Source organism: Rhineura floridana, chromosome 19 (genome assembly GCF_030035675.1).
Source record: "Rhineura floridana isolate rRhiFlo1 chromosome 19, rRhiFlo1.hap2, whole genome shotgun sequence".
NCBI lineage: Eukaryota > Metazoa > Chordata > Lepidosauria > Squamata > Rhineuridae > Rhineura > Rhineura floridana.
Window position 1 is genome coordinate 2,372,929 of NC_084498.1, and position 19,149 is coordinate 2,392,077.

A 19,149-nucleotide genomic window follows, 5' to 3' on the forward strand; every position below is an offset into this window, starting at 1 on the left:
TCAAAGGCCAGCTAAAGATCACTCCACAGTGAGTGGCTCAGGGTTTACGTGCCCTGCCACCTGTGCAGCTGTGGGCAAGCTGCGTAGTCCCAAGGAGCCCAGTTGCCCCCCCAGCTGGCAGTTGCGGACAAGGAAGGGGCTGGCTTGTGCAGCTGTGGCAAGCTGAGCAGGCCCTGGCCAGCTGGGGAGGACTAGCCTCAGAGGGAGGCAATGGGAAACCCCCTCTGAATGCCGCTTACCATGAAAACCCTATTCATAGAGTTGCCATAAGTTGGATCGACTTGAAGGCAGTCCATTTCCATGTCAAACTCAGGTAATTGAATTTGGTCACTTAATATATCCAATCTGGACACAACCTCATATGCATGATTAACAACTATGTGAATGGCTATTTTAATTTATGGCAGGCTCCAGCAGCCCGATCCGGATCAGGTCCTGGGTGATGGTTAGGGAGCTTTAACCCTTTGCCACTGCAGCCCTGATCTGGAAAGACACCCTCCAGCAGCTACAGCTTGCACTGGGGCGTGGGAGGCCCCATGGCAGTAGATGAGAGCTCATCCCTCACACATGTAACTAGCAGGCTCAGGGGACCCAATCCAGGACTGTGTTAAAGCCCCTGACCCCATGCCAGGATTCTGATCCTAACTGGGGGGCACCACCTGCAATTTACTTTTAAAAACCATTTAACAATCTTTTCTCTTAGTAGCTGTTTTAGGGCACAATCCAACTCATATTTACGTCGGGGTGGTGGGAGTTGCATGTGGCGGACCCCTGCCTGAGCTGCCAGACTCCTGGTGCTGCCAGGCTCCACCGGCAGAAGCCCTTCATCCTGGCACTGCTGCGGCACCCTGCTGGCGCCATGGTGGATGGAGAAGGCAGGGGGATTTATGCATCCTCCTCCTCACGTTCTGAGCGCTCCTGCAGGTCCTGATCCAGGTAAAATTTCCACCAGCTGGTGGGGTGAAATAATTTCTATGGTGGTCAATAGGGAGCACTTACTCCCCGGTAGGCCTGTTTTCAGGAGCCAGTCTTTCTTTTTCTGGCCCCCACACACAACTCCCAACTGAATAGGGAGTGAATGCTGTGGACCTTTCCACGGGCTCCACTGCCACCTCCCCGTGGATCATGACTTCTCATGATCTGGATTCCTGTGTTAATTGCTTTACATGTTTTTAATTACTTGTTTTTAACAGTTTTCTTGATCATTTTAATGTTTTTTGTAAACTGCTTAGAGGGCTTTACATTCAAGAAGTATAAAAACAAGACAAAAATCACCCAATTTTTTTTGCTAATTGTGTGAATGGCTCGTTTGGCCCTAAATCTGTATATGGTCAGAAACAAAAGAATATTTGTTAAAGGAGACAGTCTTCCTCCTCTGAAATATTATCTCAAATGGATGATAGTGATAGTGCTTGCCATCAACATTTTTACATAAGTATTCATATTTAAAGTAAGTGGGATTTTTAACCTCTTGTCCAATTAACCAGTGAAACTTTTTAATTGGTTAAACATTTTTTTAACCAAGTAAGAAAAACACTGCAGCTCTACCAATAAGGTTAGATTCACATCATCTTCCCCAATGATTTTATGTTATGTTTATTTATAAAAATATTTATATATACCGCCCTCAGGCACAACATCAGAGGGATGCACAGCTTTTAAATGCTCTTATGTTGCAGCACAAAACAATCATTAAAGTGACTGGCTACGTAAAACCATTTTAAACAGCTGCATAAGCCTGTTGGCACAAAAAAGTCAGCCAGCGGTCAGGGAAGATGGCAGTTGTAATCCAGCACCATCCAGAGAGCACCAGGTTGAGGAAGACTGTTCCAGGTTTAAAAAAGGAACTTAAAAGACCGCAGACGCAAAAGAAACTTGTTCTCATCTCCCCAACCTATCCCAGGATGACATCCAATCAATACACGACCCAGAGTAGCCCACGCACCGTATCAATAACTGCAGGCCATTCTGAGAGCGACCAGTGCCAGACAATCAATAACTCTCCAGAAAAAGCTATCCAAGAATAGACCTTAAGAGTGTCCAATGCAGGCCTGTTCATTATTAATGGATTATTAAAGGATAAAAATGTCTTAAGCTCATTGCTGGCAGAGCAGACAATTAAAAGGCGCTTAAAAGAAGCCAAGCTGCACATTGTGTCCTGCAAGCTCCATTTAAAAATTAAACAGAAAGCACACCACTGAGAATTGCACCTTCTAGGTCAGGAGGGGCGGCCAATGTAATGCCTAGTCCTGGGTGTTAAGTAACCGCCATCTTTCCAATATTGGCGGGGTTGCCAAGGCAACCAGAAGGGCTTCTCCCTGTTCTGCCATCATCAACACAAGAATTGGTGCTGCACAAAATGGTTGCCTTCCTGTTCCTTGAGAGCATTTATCAAGGGCTTTAGAGTCAGAGTGAGAAAGATACTAACCAAGATTAATGTGCTTTGCCCTCCTCTTCATGCAAACCTCTACTGTGCATTTTAGCTTGTGTCAGCTTTGGGGCATAATTCCAGTGTGTGTGTGTTGGGGGGGTTATTTAGCAATGCATCATTTCCCCAAGATTCGTTAGTACAAAATCATCCCACAAAACTACATTTTCATAACCCGCCATGCCCTAGTCCTCAGGAGGAGTAACAGAGGATGGAAGAGCTTTGGAGAGGCACTTTCCGGCAACCCAACTCTATCATCCCGAAGTCCATAAAGTGGGAATGTAGGCTCAGTTTGGGCCTCACAAATTGCACGGATGGCGAGAAGCACATTTTATTTGACGAACAGAGGAATGACCAGCTCACAGCAGTAGACAGAAACAAAACACACAGAAGCGATGAGGTCACATGTTCATTTTTCTTTTTTCTTGTAACATGCACAGGCCTACATCACAACGCAAGTGGTGCAAGATGTCGGCCTTGAAAACATCACCGTCCAGATGATGTCTCTGGCAAGTCCCCCAATTAGCACAATTCCTATTCAAAACCAGTTCGTCTTCAACATTCTGGTCCCCAAGAGGAAGCCTGAATGAAACTCATCCACAGCATTTACGTAACAGTCTTCATGCTCGCTTACTCATCAAAAGCCTTGCACAGCATCCCCTTGCAGGCTGAAGTGTTGCCACTCAGAGTGAAAGAGGCAAGGCAGCTTGCAACCATAATTGTTGCTGCTGTGGTCACCGAAAGGGAAGGGCCATGCCTTGTCCCAGTGACAAGGCACCTGCGGGTTCCATCTCTGGCCCGACACCTCCACAAAGGGCTGGGAAAGATCCCTGTCCAAAACCGTGGCGAGCAGCTGCCAGTCGGAGTCAACCGGGATGGAGAAACCTTCCCAACCGAAAAGGCCACACTGCCACACAGGCGAGCTTCTGAGGGCCACATTCCAGCGGTGGGCGGTAGCCAGAAGGAAAAAAGGGCGGAGCAACAGACATGGCTCCTCCCTTTGCACGGTAAGCTTCATTCCTGCTGTGCAAAAGCCAGAGTTTTCGACACAAAAGCGGCTCAAGGTGCATCCCAGCCAAGCAAATGCACTCCAGGATGGCACAGGGCAGGGCGGGTGAGGGGTGTGGCCTGCAAAGAGTCCTGAGGGCCGGGCAGAGAGGCCTGGAGGGCCATACTCAGCCTGCAGGCCAGGAGGTTGCCCAGCCCTGAGCTGGAAGAGCCGGCAGGCTAACTTGGTCCAAGGCAGCTTCCTGTGTCTCTCTGAGAGACAGGCCACTGGAGGAGACCCTGCTGTCCCCCAAGTGCTCAGACCAAGCTGCCAGGCCTGCCCCTCCACCATGATCCGCAATCAGTTACAGAGAGAGAGAGAGAGAGAGGCTTTGAGCTATGGGAGCATCAGGCCTTGGGAATCAAAGGCAATGCCCTCCCCTTGCTCCTCTTGACCTTGCGTGGCACATTATGATCATCTGTAGGGCCAGGGCAACAGACAACCCCAGAACTCAACTAGCTGGAGCCACTGAGCAAAGCTGCACCATGAAAGTCCACCCAGCACCAGCCATCATTAAAATGAATCCCCCGTGAGAGAGCAGGCAAGGGGCATCCCAGTGCCAGCAGCACGCAACGCCTGGAGTCTGACAGTCACAGCAGCTTATGAAAGGTGCAACTCTTCCAACACGAGGACCAGCGGGCGGGGGGGGGTAAAGATCCCAGCCATCTAAATCCTGACAGCAAGGAGTCCTAAAAAAACCCAAACCAAAACAAATCCTGCCCCAAATACAAAACTTTGGGAAGGGGAGGCCGAGAATGGCCTTGAGTTAGCACTGGCCTGCTGAGAATTTTTAGACACAGCCGTCAACCCAGCAGGTCAAAGGTCCAGATGCAACACAGCGAGAGACCTTGGAAAATGTCCTCACCATCCAACAATGCTGGCGGCAAGAAAGATAATAAAGCTGCCCAGAGGATTGGTGATGGCCACAGTCCTGAAGGCTAGAGAGGAAGCGGTTGCAGTTTAACCATTCAGCACCCATAAGGGGTTATGCCAGGGCTGATCTCTGCAGGGGGGGCACCCTGCATGTCCTCAGAGACCCTCTCCATCTGCACTATTTCACCTGGCCCCAGGGCCAAGGGCCATCTCCAGCCAGTCATTCTTCCACACCTTTCTCTCTCTTTGTTGCCTTGAGGCAACAAATCTCATCCACAATCTCATCCAAAGGCCGGGCTTCAGCTCTGGAGCATGGCAGGGAGTAGCAAAGCCCCTGAGCATGAGAAGAGGGCAAGTACTACCACCACCACCGGGGCAATCCAGCCCATCCATCCAGGCCAAAAGAGGCAGCGCCCCCAGGAGAGTTTTGCAACCCGTTTCTCGTTGCCTTTCATTTCTGAACAAATGGCCCTGTTGTTTGGGGGCATTGGCGAGGCAAACCCCCCCCCAGCTCCGTGCGTAGCGCGGCAGCTCGCTCCCCCCCCTTTCAATAGTGGAGACCAAGCAGAGTGGAAATGGGAAAGGGCTCTCTCCCGTCCCCCCAACCTTGAAGAGGAGAAAACCCAAGGAAGGGCCCCCTTCCGCATCACCCGCCTCCTGCACCCGACCCCATCTCCCAGGTGATAGGAGCAAGCAAGGCAGCCCCCAGCCTCGCCCCCCTCCCGAAACGGAAAGCCAGCCCGCTCCTCTCCTCCTTCTGGGGTTCGCGGGCCGGTCGCTCCCGCAGCAGATGGGCGGGCTGCGCGCCTCTCCCAGAAGCCCCCGGCAGCCTCGAGGGGAAGGCAAACCCGCCCGGCCCACGAGCAGCCCCCCTCCCCCGCCCGGCGCGACCCACCTCCTTCTTGGCGGTGCGCAGGAGGCGCTGCCGGGTCTCGGCCTCGGCGGGCAGCAGCAGCAGCGAGGAGGGCGTCAAGGCGCGCAGGGCGGCCGCCGAACCCCCCGACGGGCCTCGGCTGCCGCTTGGCCCGCTGGCGCCCGGCGCCCGGCGCCCCCCGGTGGGAGACGCTGCTGCTGCCGCGGCTGCCGCCGCCATCCTTCTCCTCCTCTTGCGGAGCGCAAAATGAGCCGCCAGCCGCGGAGAGGCAGGCAGGGAGGCGGGCGCTGGGCGCGCTGGGCGGGCAGAGCCGAGATGCGCCGCCCCCTCGAGCCGCAGAGCCGGCGCCGCCGCCTTCCCCTGCCTCCTGCGGAAGAAGGCGGCCGCGCGGCCCGGCGGACTCTTTCTAGAGGACTAGACGCCCCACGACGGCGCAGACCGATCCTCCACCTGCGCTTTGCGCGGAAGGAAACGTCAGCTCGCTCAGTCGGAGCGCCGCCTCCTTGGTGGCAAACGCCCGCTACGGAACGGTCTTTTTCTTGGAGGGGAAAGCCGAGGCTCCCTTGCTCAGCGACGCACCGCATCCGCCCCGGCAGCAGTTGCGGCCGGGGCCGAGGGCCCCGGGTTCCCCGCTCTGTGTCCGGACGCCTCCCCCCATTGTGCCGCAGGGGAGCGTCCCTCAATTGCGCCCTCTGGGAGGGCATCCTGGGGGGCCTAAGAAAGCCCTCGCCCTGCTGCCAGTTTGGGGCACCTTTTTAAAGTCCGAACAGGGCCCCTCGTCGGGGGGCTAGGCAGAGAGAGACGCCCCGCAGGGCTGGGCCACAGAAAGAAAGGCTCCTGCGGGAGAAAGGCAATGAGCCCCCGCCAACCTGGTGCCTTCCAAATGTTAGGGGCGACAGCGCCCGCCGGCCCGAGCCGGCACAGCTGTGCTGATGGGAGTTCTCGCGCAGGGCACCAGGTTAGGGAAAGCTGATGTGAAGGGCTGCACTGGAGATGCCGTAAGGGTGGGCTCCCGGTGAGCCTCGGCCATTGTGAATCATTGCATAGACCTACATCTGCCTTTGCAGCTCCTCCTCCTGAGTTCTGTTCTTGGTCACGCTGCAGTGTGACAAGATGTTAGGATAGAGAGAATAGCCAACCGAGTGCCCACAAAGGCCTTCATTGGCACACCTAGAGTCTGAGCTTTCATTTTTTTTAAAAAAAAGTAAGTCTCTAGACCTCCGAGAAAGAAAGCTATGAAGCAAAATGTGCAGGTACCCTTCTAGGCGATGTCTCTGAAATGAGCCAGTCTGGCTGCTCCCTCTTGTCAGTGTTTTTAGCCGGTGAGTGTAGTTAGTGATGTTATTGACGAGAGTTTTTCGGAGACCAGGCTGTAAGAATCCCCGGCATGTTTTTAACTTGCCTATCAGTTTTTATGGGTTTTAATTTGGTATGGTTTGGATTTGTATGTTTGTTTTAATGTTTTTAATTGTTGTAAACCACCCAGAGAGCTTCAGCTATAAGGCAGTATATAAATGCAATAAATAAATAAATAAAGAGCTGTTGTTTTCTCCTCCTCCTTTAGTGTACTTTTATGGTTTCTGCCTTGTTTTCTTATAGTCCTTGGAATTGGCGTCGTTTGCCCGTCCTTTTTCCCTGTGGTGGGCTCATCTGAGATCAGGTACTCCCTAGAAGGGGGGCTCCCAAACTGTGGTCCAATGGCCCATGAGCTTCATTCAGGTGGTCCATGGCATGTCTGTGAAGAATGGCAGGAACAGCAGCTGCATCTTTGAATCTGCCAGTCTGCGTGGAAGATGAGCGGGACAGACCTGGAAGTGACAGGAGGAAGCTCTTGAAAGGAGTAGAGAGGATGAGCGGTAGTGTTAATGGGCTAAAGAGAAAGGTTAATCCTGATTTGATCAAAATATACCCTTTCTAGCACAATTGCCACAACAGGCAGAAAATCATTAAGTGGTCTGCAAAGGCCTTCAGAAATTTTTAAGCGTGCCATGGGGGGAAAAGTTATTTTCTGCAAATGCTGCTACACCAGAAGTGTGGGTGGGTGTTGAAGAATTTCCCCCTCCCCCAAAAATGCAAATGTGAAAACTCTGCAAAGCAGATTAGGCTTGTCTCCTGCTTTGGAGGAGCTAAAGACAAGGGAATCCTTAAGAATTGCAGGACCATGGCATATATCCCTACTCAGAAGTAAACCTCTTTGTGTTTAATGGGACAGCCTAGGTTTTGCTATGGGGTTGGCATTGGGGGGAAACAGAGTTCTTGTGCCTTTCACAGCTGTATGGCAGGCAGAAATTCAACAGGTTAAGCCATTTTCTAGTATGGAAATACCATTAAGGGAAAAGCGTCACCATGACTGTACTGTCTAATTTTGTGTTATGCCACATACCCCCATGGCAACCATGATAAATGTTGCAGCCACCCAGGGACGACTGCACAGTTGTAAAAGGACAAAGAATTCAGGTGATGAAAATACACCTGTCTGAACCTGCCCGCAGACTTGGACCACACAATATGTGACCAAAGACAGCAAACCAGCCATGCTCGAGGATGCCCCAGTGCAGGCTTCTCTAACCTGGTGCACTCCATATGCTACTGAACCTCATTTCCCATCATCCCAGAACTTTGGCGAAGTGGCTGATGGGAGCTGTAGTCCAAAACATCCAGAGGGCACCAGGTCAGGGAAAGCTGCACTAAGGAAACCATTGATCTGTTTTGCCTGCCTAACACTGCAAAAATGGGGTTGTTGCCAACTAAATTCTACTCAGAGTAGACCCATTGGAATTAATGGACCTAAGTTACTCGTGTCCATTATGACCAGAATTAACATTAGATATAACCCAGCATGGTCAAGCACCAACGGGCTAGTAAGCCAAGGTAAGTTTTGTTACCCTTCGGATAACTTTTCAAGGCAGCTTGCAGTACAAAATCACTAAAAAGCATAGTCATGCTACAGGTTAGAAGTAGCAGGATCCAAAAGGCAAAGGAGCACCCTGGGAACCTCATGAAGACCAAGCGCTGTAGACTTAAAGGCTTGGGGGGGGGGGCAGGCATTCACCATATGCCAAAAGGATGTCACCACAGGTGAGGTAAGCATGCCAGGATTGTTCAGAAGTTTTGTGGAGCTCATCTGGTCCCTGCCCCTGTTAAGTGAGGGTCCCTCCCTGGGCCTTTTAGAGAGGTCTTCACACTTTGTGTATGGGTTGCTTGACCCTCTTCTGAGGATCTAGGCAAATCTTAGAGTGGGGAGATGATGTGTCACCCCTCATGTCACTGCACATGCAGCACCATCCAGCTTGTCAATTCACACACTGCAGGTGGTAAGGCATATTTTAAACTATGGAAAAGATGTTGTAGGACAGTTACAGCTCGCCTCCCCTCCTCCCCAACAGCATATGTCTGTAACCAAATAAACCCCTGGATTCCGAATTAGCGGAAGACATGGCTGCCAAATAAGGGAATCCAGAAGACAGAAAATGTAAACACTGTGTAAAGTAACTTTAAAGGAGTTAAGTTTAAAGCGTCATCAAATGGGATTTGTTGTGGCAACACAGGCGTTCTCTGGAGTGACCTCACCCACAATGCTTCAGTGGAGGCTGGTGACTCCGATGTTAGTGGGGCAGTGAATCCACTCCTGGTTTTAGTCTGAACTTTCAAAGAGCTGTCCAGCCTCCACTGGCTTCACTCTGAAAAAAGATCCCTTCCTTGGAGCAACACCTGGGCTGGGTGCTCCAGAAAGCGTATGAGCCACTCCCTGAGCCATGTGGCTCCGCATGACGTGTGGCAACATGTAATAGTGAAGAGGGCTCAGGCAGCAATCCTGCACATATGTCAAGCGGGTCAGAGGATCTATCTGGACAGCCACTGCCACTCAGTGCAGCCAATATTGCACTAGATGGACCAGTGACCTGACTCAGCAAAAGGCATTTTACTGTGTTCATGTGGCGCTAGCCGGACAGGAGTGATCCAGTCATCCTGGGAACTTGTTGACCGAGCAAAGAAGAACTCTTTTTACCAATAGATGGCGCCATTGCTGTGGATTTTGGAACTGAAAAGGCACCAGTTCTGTCTGGATGACATCCAGAAAAGTGGGGGGGGGGATGTGTTTGGGGCATCTAGAGCCAGAGGGTTGCCTCCCACTGCAATGCCACTCAGGGTGACATCGGGCACCCAAGGGTTAAAACCGCCTGCTGTGCCATGGTCCCAATCCAGCCCCACATTCTTCCTCATCTTGTTGTACCGAAAACAAGTCTTGAGTCACCTTAAAGGTTAACAAATTTGTTCAGGTATAAGCGTCCATGGTGTGTGTGTGCTATGTGCCTTCAAGTCATGGCGACCCTATGAATCAGCGACCTCCAAGAGCATCTGTTGTCATGTTTATTTATTTACTATTTATTTATTAAATTTATTAGTCGCCCATCTGGCTGGTTATCCAGCCACTCTGGGCGACGTACAAAATAAAAAGTACAAATACATTAACATTCAAAATTTTGAATGCGTTGCATTTAGGATAGTCTTATGGCGACCCTATGAAGAGGGTTTTCATGAGACTGAGAGGCAGTGATTGGCCCAAGGTCACCCAGTGAGCTTCATGGCTGTGTGGGGATTTGAACCCTGGTCTCCCAGGTTGTAGTCCAGCACCTTAACCACTACACCACACTGGCTGGAGCCAAAAGCAATGTGTTCATCTTTAAGGTGCTCCCAGTCCCTTTGTCCTACATGTTTTCTGAGTAATCCTCACACCAGCCCTGTAAGGCAGGCCAACCTTATTCCCACGCTGACAGATGAGGAGAAAGCTGAAGGTGGGAAGGTGAAATGGGGGAGACTCTCTGGGCTTGCAGCTCTCCTCTTTGGCTCTTGCTGTGTCTGCTCAGCTCTGTAGCAGAGGAGCCAAAGACCAAACTTGCACCTCCTTATGCAGTTGGGAAAGCACCAGGTAGAGGAGAAGCCCCCCAGGATAAAAGGTGGTAAAGGCTTTCCTGCCCTTTGCTCTCCCCCACCAAAATCTCCACTTTTGTCAGTCTCCCTGCATCCTCCTACAGGCAAATGAACATCAGCTCAGCGAGGCCTGTCAGTTCCCATCAGGGTCAGCTTCACAGAGCAACTTCTGAAATGCGGGCAGGAACCCAAAGGCAGATGGATCTGCCCTCCTCCCAAATAACTCCGTCCTGTTGCCCCTTTCTTCTCTAGGAGCCCGTCCACATGACTGTATAACCTGCAATGTTACAGGTTTGTGTCCTCATTAATTCAGTGTCGTCCATATGATGCTGCAAGCTAGTACAGATTTTCGCATTCACAAAGCCACATTAGAAATACCACCGAAAAAACGATATGCTTTCCTAAACCGATCAATCGCATTAACGTCCGTGTGCTCGGACGCAATGCCGCAGACTTTCCTGCAATAGGCAGTCCATGGGTGTTCCTCCATCCACTGCCAAACCCCTTGCCTCCTTCCCACCCAATAGCGCATCCACAAACCTGCACACGCGTGGAAATTTTAGAAAAAGATATAAGTTTCTGCACTCTTCCAAAAAAGCGCATGAAAAGCAAACAACCGTTATGGACCAGTCACTGAAAACGGGTGGACTTAGAGGAGTGGCCAGTGCTAAAGCAATTTTAGACCAAAAAATGCCCACATGTATAGACGCTTGATAATGGAGTTTTCACCACAATCCAACCAGAAACAGGACATTTATGGATCTTGAGGCCACCAACCAAATATGGAAAACGTGGATTTTGTGGTTAAGTATGGATGGGCCCTTAGTGTCCCACTCCTCTTATCCAGAGGCAGAAGGACCTCTGGAAACCAGGACTGGAGCTGAGAGGAGCTCCAAAAATGGCTTCTGGGGTTGCCAACTTTTATGCCAACCCTTGCTGCTGTGCCTTTTACGAGCAGCTTGGTCTACAGGCATCAATTGGTGACTGATAATGCTCTCTGTGGAGTAAAGATATGAACATAAGATATGAATAGCCCTGCAGCTGGATTAGAGCAAGGCCCACCCAGTCCAGCATCCTGTTCTCACTGTGGCCAGCCAGATGCCCATTCTGGGAAGCTGCAAGCAGGACCTGAGAGCGACAATATTCTTCCCACTTGTGATTCTCAGCAACTTGTATTCAGAGGCCGTCTGCCTTCGACACCAGTGGAGGCAGAACACAGACAGCAGTGGCAAGTAGCCACTGAAAACTGTTTTAAATATGTTTTTAATTACTTGTTTTTAACTGATATAATGTTTTTTGTAAGCCACTTAGAGGTCTTTACATTCGAGCGGTATATACATTTTTTTAAATACAACACAACAGCCTTCTCCTCCAGCTCCCAAGCGTTGTCAGCAGGTGCCTGCAGGAGAAGCTGCCTGTGGGTCGGTTTGTCTGCACCTCTCTGCCGCTTGTCTTACTTTCCATTTTACTTTGCCACGTTGGCTTTCCACTTACAAAGCTTGAGTAAGTGAGGGAGGAGGAGAGAGCAATGGGGAAGGCCAGGACCCCTTGAAGGCAGAGGATGGGGTCACCCGGCCTGAGCAGAGCAGCCTGTGCCGTGCGTGGCCCACAATTTCACGTGTGGTTGGTCCAGAGCTCACGATCTCGCTCAGCGTCTGTGAATTCCTTCGCTCCTTTGACTGACAACTTGGAGAGCCAGGTCTTTCAAAAATGAATGGAGACCAAAGATCAAACTGACAGACAACAGACGGGAAGGCTTGAGGGTCACTTTTCCTGGCTAAGTTTCTGAGACGAACACTGCCAAGCGTAAGAAGATAACCACAGAGTCTTGTGGCATCTTGAAGAGGAACTAATTTATTACGGCACAAGCTTGTGTGGACTAGAGTCCGCTGCATGAGAGGCATGGTGGGTGATGCTCAGTTGGAATTTCATGTATCAGATGCCTTCGACCCTGCCCACGAAAGCTTATGCCGTCATCAAACTGTGGAGCGTTAAGATGCTACTGCAAGATTCTGTGACATGTTTGCTGCCACGGACTGACAGCCAACCTCTCTGGAAGCTACTGCATGATAATATGAGGCACAGACCTCCTTTTGGATTGGAGAAGGGGAAGGGGCAGCCTGAAGAAGTGCTCTGTAGCTGGGCCATGCCAAAGGGACCCATCTAGTCCAGCATCCTGTTATCACAGGGGCCAACCAGATGCCTCTTCTGGAAAGCCGGCAAGAGGGCTCTTTGAGGAATGGGTGCAATGTCACCATGAAGGCACACACATATTTGGCACTGCAGGCAAACCAGCAGGTTCAAATTGCAAGAAAAAGGATTTTGGTTCAGTATCAGGAAGAACTTCCTAATGGTGTGAGCTGCCTGACAGAGCCAGAATGGGGTGGAGTCAAAGGTTGGATGGCCACCTACTGGAGATGCTGTAGCAGTGGCTTTCCTGCATTGGCAAGGGGGTTAGACTAGATGGCCTTTGAGGTACTTTCCAACACTAAGATTCTAAGTGTATAAAGATAATAGGGATGAGGAACCTGCGGTGGCCCTTCAAGATGTTGATGGACCCCATCCTCCCTGACCACTGACCACGATGGCTGGGGCTGTTAAGAGCTGAAGTCTACTGTGATGTTCCTATATTAATGTATATATGGTAAGTGTTGGTTGTTTAGAAGATACATGGTAAGTGGAGTGAAAGAGGAGGGGGAGTGAATGGGCAGTAGAATGCGAGATGATTGGCTGAGTGTTTAAAATGGCTGAACGTATAAAAGGAAGAGTGAGAGTGGAATCGGGGGGGGGGGAAAGAGAAAGAGTGGGTTGTTTGGTGGGGTTTAGACAGTTGTTTGCCAGGAGGGAGGTGGAGTTCGGATTAGTATTGAGTAAAACCATATGCTTATGTGCCTTAAGAAGAAATCTTGTTAATCTTGTTAGCTTTGTTATCTTTAATAAATACTTAATTTGGTTTACCAAAGGCCTGATCCTTGGCTGGGGTTTCACAGACCAGAAGGGAGGGTAAGGTAATGACCAAGGCTGAAGGGGAACTGTAACAAATGGCGGCAGCGGTGAAGAGAATAACAATACCAGTATTCAGAGTCTCTGGGAATACTAGTATTAGGACGTGACTGGTGGTTGCCTAGCAGGGGGATCTGTTGAGATCTGTGCTAGAGCGGGGAGAGAAACAATAAAAAAGGACAGTCCGGACTGGTGGAGTCCCTGGTGGTGCCTAGTGACAGGCAGTAGCCACGCGCAGGTAGGAACCTGACAGGGAGAGCCAGGGAAGGGCGTCACATGTGGTGATAGAAGTGGGATACGAACAACAGAGAATCCAGATACGAATACTAGAGAATCCAGAACAGTGGTGTGGCAAACAGAAATAACAAAACAAGATTACTTGTGAGAGTGACCGGCAAAGAGTGTGTGGCAAAGAGTGAGTGAACTCAAACACCATGGCTGAATACATAAAAATGAAGAGAGGAACTGGTGGAGAAGTGCATAACATTCAATTTACCTCACAAGGGTAAAGGGGTAGATGAATTGAGGGTAGCACTTATAGGATTTGCTACTGCCCAGCAAAAACAACCTGTCAGGGAAGAGACCCCAGAAGGATATTTAAGCAATCCCGCTTATATAGAGTATTTGAGAGAGAAGTTAAGGATGGAGGCTGAGGAAAAAGACAAACAGAGGGAGTTGGAAACTGAGAGTATGAGAAGGGGGTTTGAGAAGAGGGAGAAGCAATGAGCAGTGGATGCCGAATTACAAGTAGAAAAGTTAAAATTTGAAAGAGAGAAGTTTCATTCTGATGAAACAAGAAAGGACAGAGATGGAGCAAAAATAAAAATTACTCCAAAGGACTTTGCTGTCTATGAGCCTGGTCAAGATCCTCAAATTTATCTCACAACCTTTGAAAAGGCAGCTCAGTTGTGGGGGCTACCTGAAGATAAATACATGCAGTATTTATCAAACCTGATTAAAGGGGAATTGGCTGAGGTATACCAATATTTCCCCTCAGACAGGCCCGTCACCTATGCTGAATTCAAAGAAGCAGTGTTTAAAAGATTCAGACTGAGGCCTGATCATTTTAGAAAGCTTTTCAGAAACTGTCAGATACAGACAGGGAGGTCTTTCATGGAGCTGGGGGCAAAACTGATGGACATATTTGGGAAATGGCTGACAAGTGCAAAAGCTCAGTCTGTGGAGGTGAAAAACCTCATGATACTGGATCAATTATACCATCAGTTACCACCAGAAATAAGGCTCCTGGTCAAAGACCGTTCCCCTACATCGGTGCAGGAGGCCGCAGAGATGGCGGATCACTTCGCCTCCAACAGAACTGGCTGGGTGGGGAAAACATCAAGAGATTTTAAACCCAGACCATATAACGCTGGCAGAAGGGATGTGGTACCACAGAGAGTGTGTCCTCCAGTAAAATCTGAAGGGCACAGGACACCCCAGAGTGGATCTGTGTACCCTAAAAGTGAGGAGAAATTATGCTACAAATGTGGTAGACCGGGGCACCTACGTTTTCAATGTGAGGTTGCCAACCCCATTAGTAATCCTGTTCAGACAAGGACAGTGAAAACAGAGCCCAAGGCTTTAGAAACAGCGAAAAAGGTTCAGTTCTGCCAGATAAACTGGATAGAAGTAACAGACCTTGATTCAAGTCTGAGAGAGGAAGTGAGTGTACAAGGGGCAAATTATTGGGCATTGCTTGATACTGGTGCCGCTCAGACATTACTGAGGCCAGATTTAAATCTGAGGTAATATTACCTCAGGAAACTGTGACTATCCAAGGAGTGAGGGGTCAACCAGAAAGTTTGCCTGTGGCCCTGGTGGAAATGACTTGGAGAGGCCGAGAGGGCCGATATAAAGTAGGCATTAATGCCCAGCAACAAGAACCAGTAATACTGGGAAGAGATGTAATGGGAGCCCAAGGAAAGATCTATGTAGTGACCAGACAGCAAATTGGCAGAGAAAAAGAAGCCATATTAAGGGGGGCTGAAACAAACAGGGTGGAATCTGTTAACCAGCCTCAGGTCACCATAGCAACCACTAGCAGGCCTGCTGAAGGAGACAAACTGTATCAAGTGGTCTCTGATAAGAAAGAAGCAGAGCAATTCAGGGAAGAGCTGCATAAAGATATAAGTTTGAAGCAGATAAAGGAACAAGCCCTGACCCAACAGATTCCTTTCACTGACAAACTGAGGAATCAAGTTGTGTGTGAGAATGGGATTTTATATAGACTGTGGATGCCCGCTGAGAGAAAGGATGAATGTGAACCAGTGAAGCAATTGATAGTACCTAGCAAATACAGAACCAGATTGCTAGAGGTAGCCCACGATGTCCCATGTGCAGGACATCTGGGAATAAAAAAGACCAAGAGGAGATTGGCGGCACACTACTATTGGCCAAACATCTCCAAAGATGTAAAACAACATTGTCTATCTTGTGGAATATGCCAAAAGGTGGGAAAAAGTGGAGTAAAGACTAAGGCACCCTTAAAGCCCCTTCCTATAATTGGACAACCCTTTTATAGAGTGGGAATAGATTTGGTGGGCCCTTTTTCCAAACCCACAAGGCATGGCAAGAAATATCTAGTGGTGGTGGTGGATTTTGCCACCAGGTACCCAGACGCAGAAGCACTAAGATCTGTAGAAGCCCCTGTAGTGGCAGAGGCTTTATTAAAAATCTTTATGAGGCTGCGTTTCCCTCATGAAGTGCTGATGGATCAAGGCAGTGTATTCATGGGAGAAGTGATGCAATGTATGTGGAAGTGTTGTGGTCTAAAACATCTAAAGACCACTACTTACCATCCCGCCACTAATGGGTTAACAGAGAGATTCAATGGCGTTTTGAAGGGCATGATCAGAAGCTATGTTCAAGATCACCCACAAGACTGGGATGAACGGTTGGGATGCTTCTTATTTGCATACAGAGAAGTCCCTCAAGAGTCAACAGGCTTCTCACCCTTTGAACTCATGTTCACTAGAAAAGTGAGGGGACCTTTGGAACTATTAAAAAATTCATGGGAAGGAGCCCTGGAAGAGTACAAAACATCTGTAGTAGATTTTGTATTGGAATTCCGCAATAAATTAACATCAATGATGGAGGTGGTGAAAAAGAATTTGAGTCAAGCACAGGAGAAGCAACGTTACTGGTATGACAGAACAGCCAGGGAACGTGTGTATGATGTGGGAGATATGGTTATGGCGTTCATACCCAGGAAACATGACAAATTACAGGCTAACTGGGAAGAACCATATACCATCAGAGAAAGGCTTGACACAGTGACGTATGTAATCACCACAGACCAATTAAACAAAAGCAAAGTGGTTCATGTAAATATGTTGAAGCCTTACCATACCAGGGATGTACAGGCGTTGCAAGTTACCTTATTCCCTGAGGGAAGTGGGTCTGAACTTCCAGATTTGGTACAGGAAAGCAAAGACAAAGGAGGGGTAGATCAAGTGGAATGGTCAGAGGAGGTGAAGGAGGAAGTAAAAGAAGAGATTCTGAGAGTTTTGAAAACCTATAGGAATCTCTTTAGCAACAAACCTGGCCGAACCAGTATAGTTATACATTCCATTGATACTGGAGATCATGCCCCAATCAGATCTGTTCCGTACCGTGTGAATGGGAAAGTTGTGAAGGAAGTAATCTATTTAGGACATAAGGTGGGGAGTGGGAAAATCACCCCCTTATGGAGCAAGGTAGATGCAGTGCAATTGTGGCCTATCCCCTTGCCTGAATTAACAAAGAAGAAGTGTTCTGAGCGTGTGGTATGAACGGATGAATGTCAGAAGGCTTTTGATCTACTGAAGCAAGCCTTGTGCCAAGGACCCATATTAATAGCACCAGACTATGAGAAACCATTCATCGTGGCTACAGATGCGTCGGACCTCGCGCTGGGAGTCGTCTTGCTACAGGAGAGAGAAGGCACCAGACATCCAGTGGCGTACCTGAGTCGCAAGCTGACGCCGAGGGAGAAAAACTATTCGTCGGTCCAGAAGGAGTGCCTAGCGGTCGTGTGGGGACTGAACAAGTTGCGCCCATACGTGTGGGGACGAAGATTCACAGTGACTACGGATCATCGGGCCTTGTTATGGTTGCAGACTATGAAAAACCATAACACTATGCTGCAGAGGTGGTCCTGGGCCCTACAGGACTATCAAGTGGACTTCCAGTTCATAAAAGGCAAGGACAATGTACTGGCCGATGGACTTTCCAGGCAAGTGGCTGGGACTGCAGTGACATGACCAGACAGAGGAACAAAGAAAGACATTTTCCCCATAGAGACTTTTATTTGTTAACGCGACGTATAAATCCTGGAACAGGAATAATACTCTGCCGTTGTTTTAAGGGGGGGGGGGGAAATGTGATGTTCCTATATTAATGTATATATGGTAAGTGTTGGTTGTTTAGAAGATACATGGTAAGTGGAGTGAAAGAGGAGGGGGAGTGAATGGGCAGTAGAATGCAAGATGATTGGCTGAGTGTTTAAAATGGCTGAACGTATAAAAGGAAGAGTGAGAGTGGAATCTGGGGGAGAAGAGAAAGAGTGGGTTGTTTGGTGGGTTTGAGAGAGTGGTTTGCCAGGAGAGAGTGGAGAAGGAGGGGGGTGGAGTTCGGATTAGTATTGAGTAAAACCATATGCTTATGTGCCTTAAGAAGAAATCTTGTTAATCTTGTTAGCTTTGTTATCTTTAATAAATACTTAATTTGGTTTACCAAAGGCCTGATCCTTGGCTGGGGTTTCACAGACCAGAAGGGAGGGTAAGGTAATGACCAAGGCTGAAGGGAAACTGTAACAAATGGTGGCAGCGGTGAAGAGAATAACAATACCAGTATTCAGAGTCTCTGGGAATACTAGTATTAGGACGTGACTGGTGGTTGCCTAGCAGGGGGATCTGTTGAGATCTGTGCTAGAGCGGGGAGAGAAACAATAAAAAAGGACAGTCCGGACTGGTGGAGTCCCTGGTGGTGCCTAGTGACAGGCAGTAGCCACGCGCAGGTAGGAACCTGACAGGGAGAGCCAGGTAAGGGCGTCACATCTACCAACATCTGGAGGGCCGCCGGTGCCTTACCCCAGGAATATAACAAGAGCCCAGCAGCTGCCTCAGACCAAAGACCTATCTGGTCCAGCATCTCACTTCCCACAGCAGCAAGTCAGATGCCTCCAGGAAACCCACAAGCAAGGCATGAAGGCAACAACCTTCTCTTGTTGCACATCTGGTATACCAGCCCTGAACATGGAGGTTCAATTTAGCTGCTGTGTGGATGGACTTTTCCTCCTCCTCCTCTCCATGAATTTGTCTATGCACCTTTTAAAGACAGCTATGCTGGTCACCATCAAGTCCTGTGGCAGTGAGTTCCATAAGTTAATTCTATGCTACGTGAAGCAAATGCTTGTTTTGTCTCTCTGACTTGAACCCCCAGCTGTAATAGTATGAGAAAGGGGGGCAATGCCTCTGCCTATCCACTTTCTCTACACCATTTTATAAGCTTCTATAATAATAATAATAATATATAAATAAACTTTAATTTATAGGCCGCCTATCTAGCCAATGGCCACTCTAGGCGGCGTACAATAAAACATGATAAAATACAATAAACAATATAGCCAGTACAGTACAATACAAAAATTACAGTATTTAGTAGATTCTTCATTTTTTCCAGTTCTAGAATTAGTTCACCTTGGAGGTCTCAAAGGTCGTAAAGGCCTGATGGAAAAGCCAAGTTTTCAGGCCCCGGCGAAATATATCTAGGGAAGGGGCATGTCGAAGATCCATTGGGAGGGAGTTCCAAATCGTGGGGGCTGCCACAGAAAAAGCCCTCTCTCGAGTCCTCACCAACCTAGCCACTTTAGTCGGCGGAACCGAGAGAAGGCCCTGAGTGGCAGATCTTGTAGGGCGGCACACTTTATGACGTTGGAGGCGCTCCTTCAGGTATACTGGGCCGAAACCGTATAGGGATTTAAAGGTTAATACCAACACCTTGAATTGAGCC

At 49.0% G+C, this 19,149-nt stretch overlaps 1 protein-coding gene and 1 long non-coding RNA gene across 3 annotated transcripts in view; both read right to left on the reverse strand.

The window, feature by feature from the left end:
• Positions 1-5,363, reverse strand: part of SGSM1 (small G protein signaling modulator 1) — an 80,881-nt gene extending 75,518 nt beyond the window's left edge. Inside the window, exon 1 of one of the 2 annotated variants that reach the window (XM_061602812.1) lies at positions 5,245-5,363. The gene's annotated coding sequence lies outside the window, so the exon portion shown is untranslated. The remainder of the gene's footprint in view (positions 1-5,244) is intronic. The other variant, XM_061602811.1, reaches the window with a different exon arrangement.
• A 1,406-nt stretch (positions 5,364-6,769) lies between these two features.
• Positions 6,770-19,149, reverse strand: part of LOC133373127 (uncharacterized) — a 34,365-nt gene continuing 21,985 nt past the window's right edge. Inside the window, exon 3 of the long non-coding RNA XR_009759616.1 lies at positions 6,770-7,031. This is a non-coding gene — a long non-coding RNA (uncharacterized LOC133373127). The remainder of the gene's footprint in view (positions 7,032-19,149) is intronic.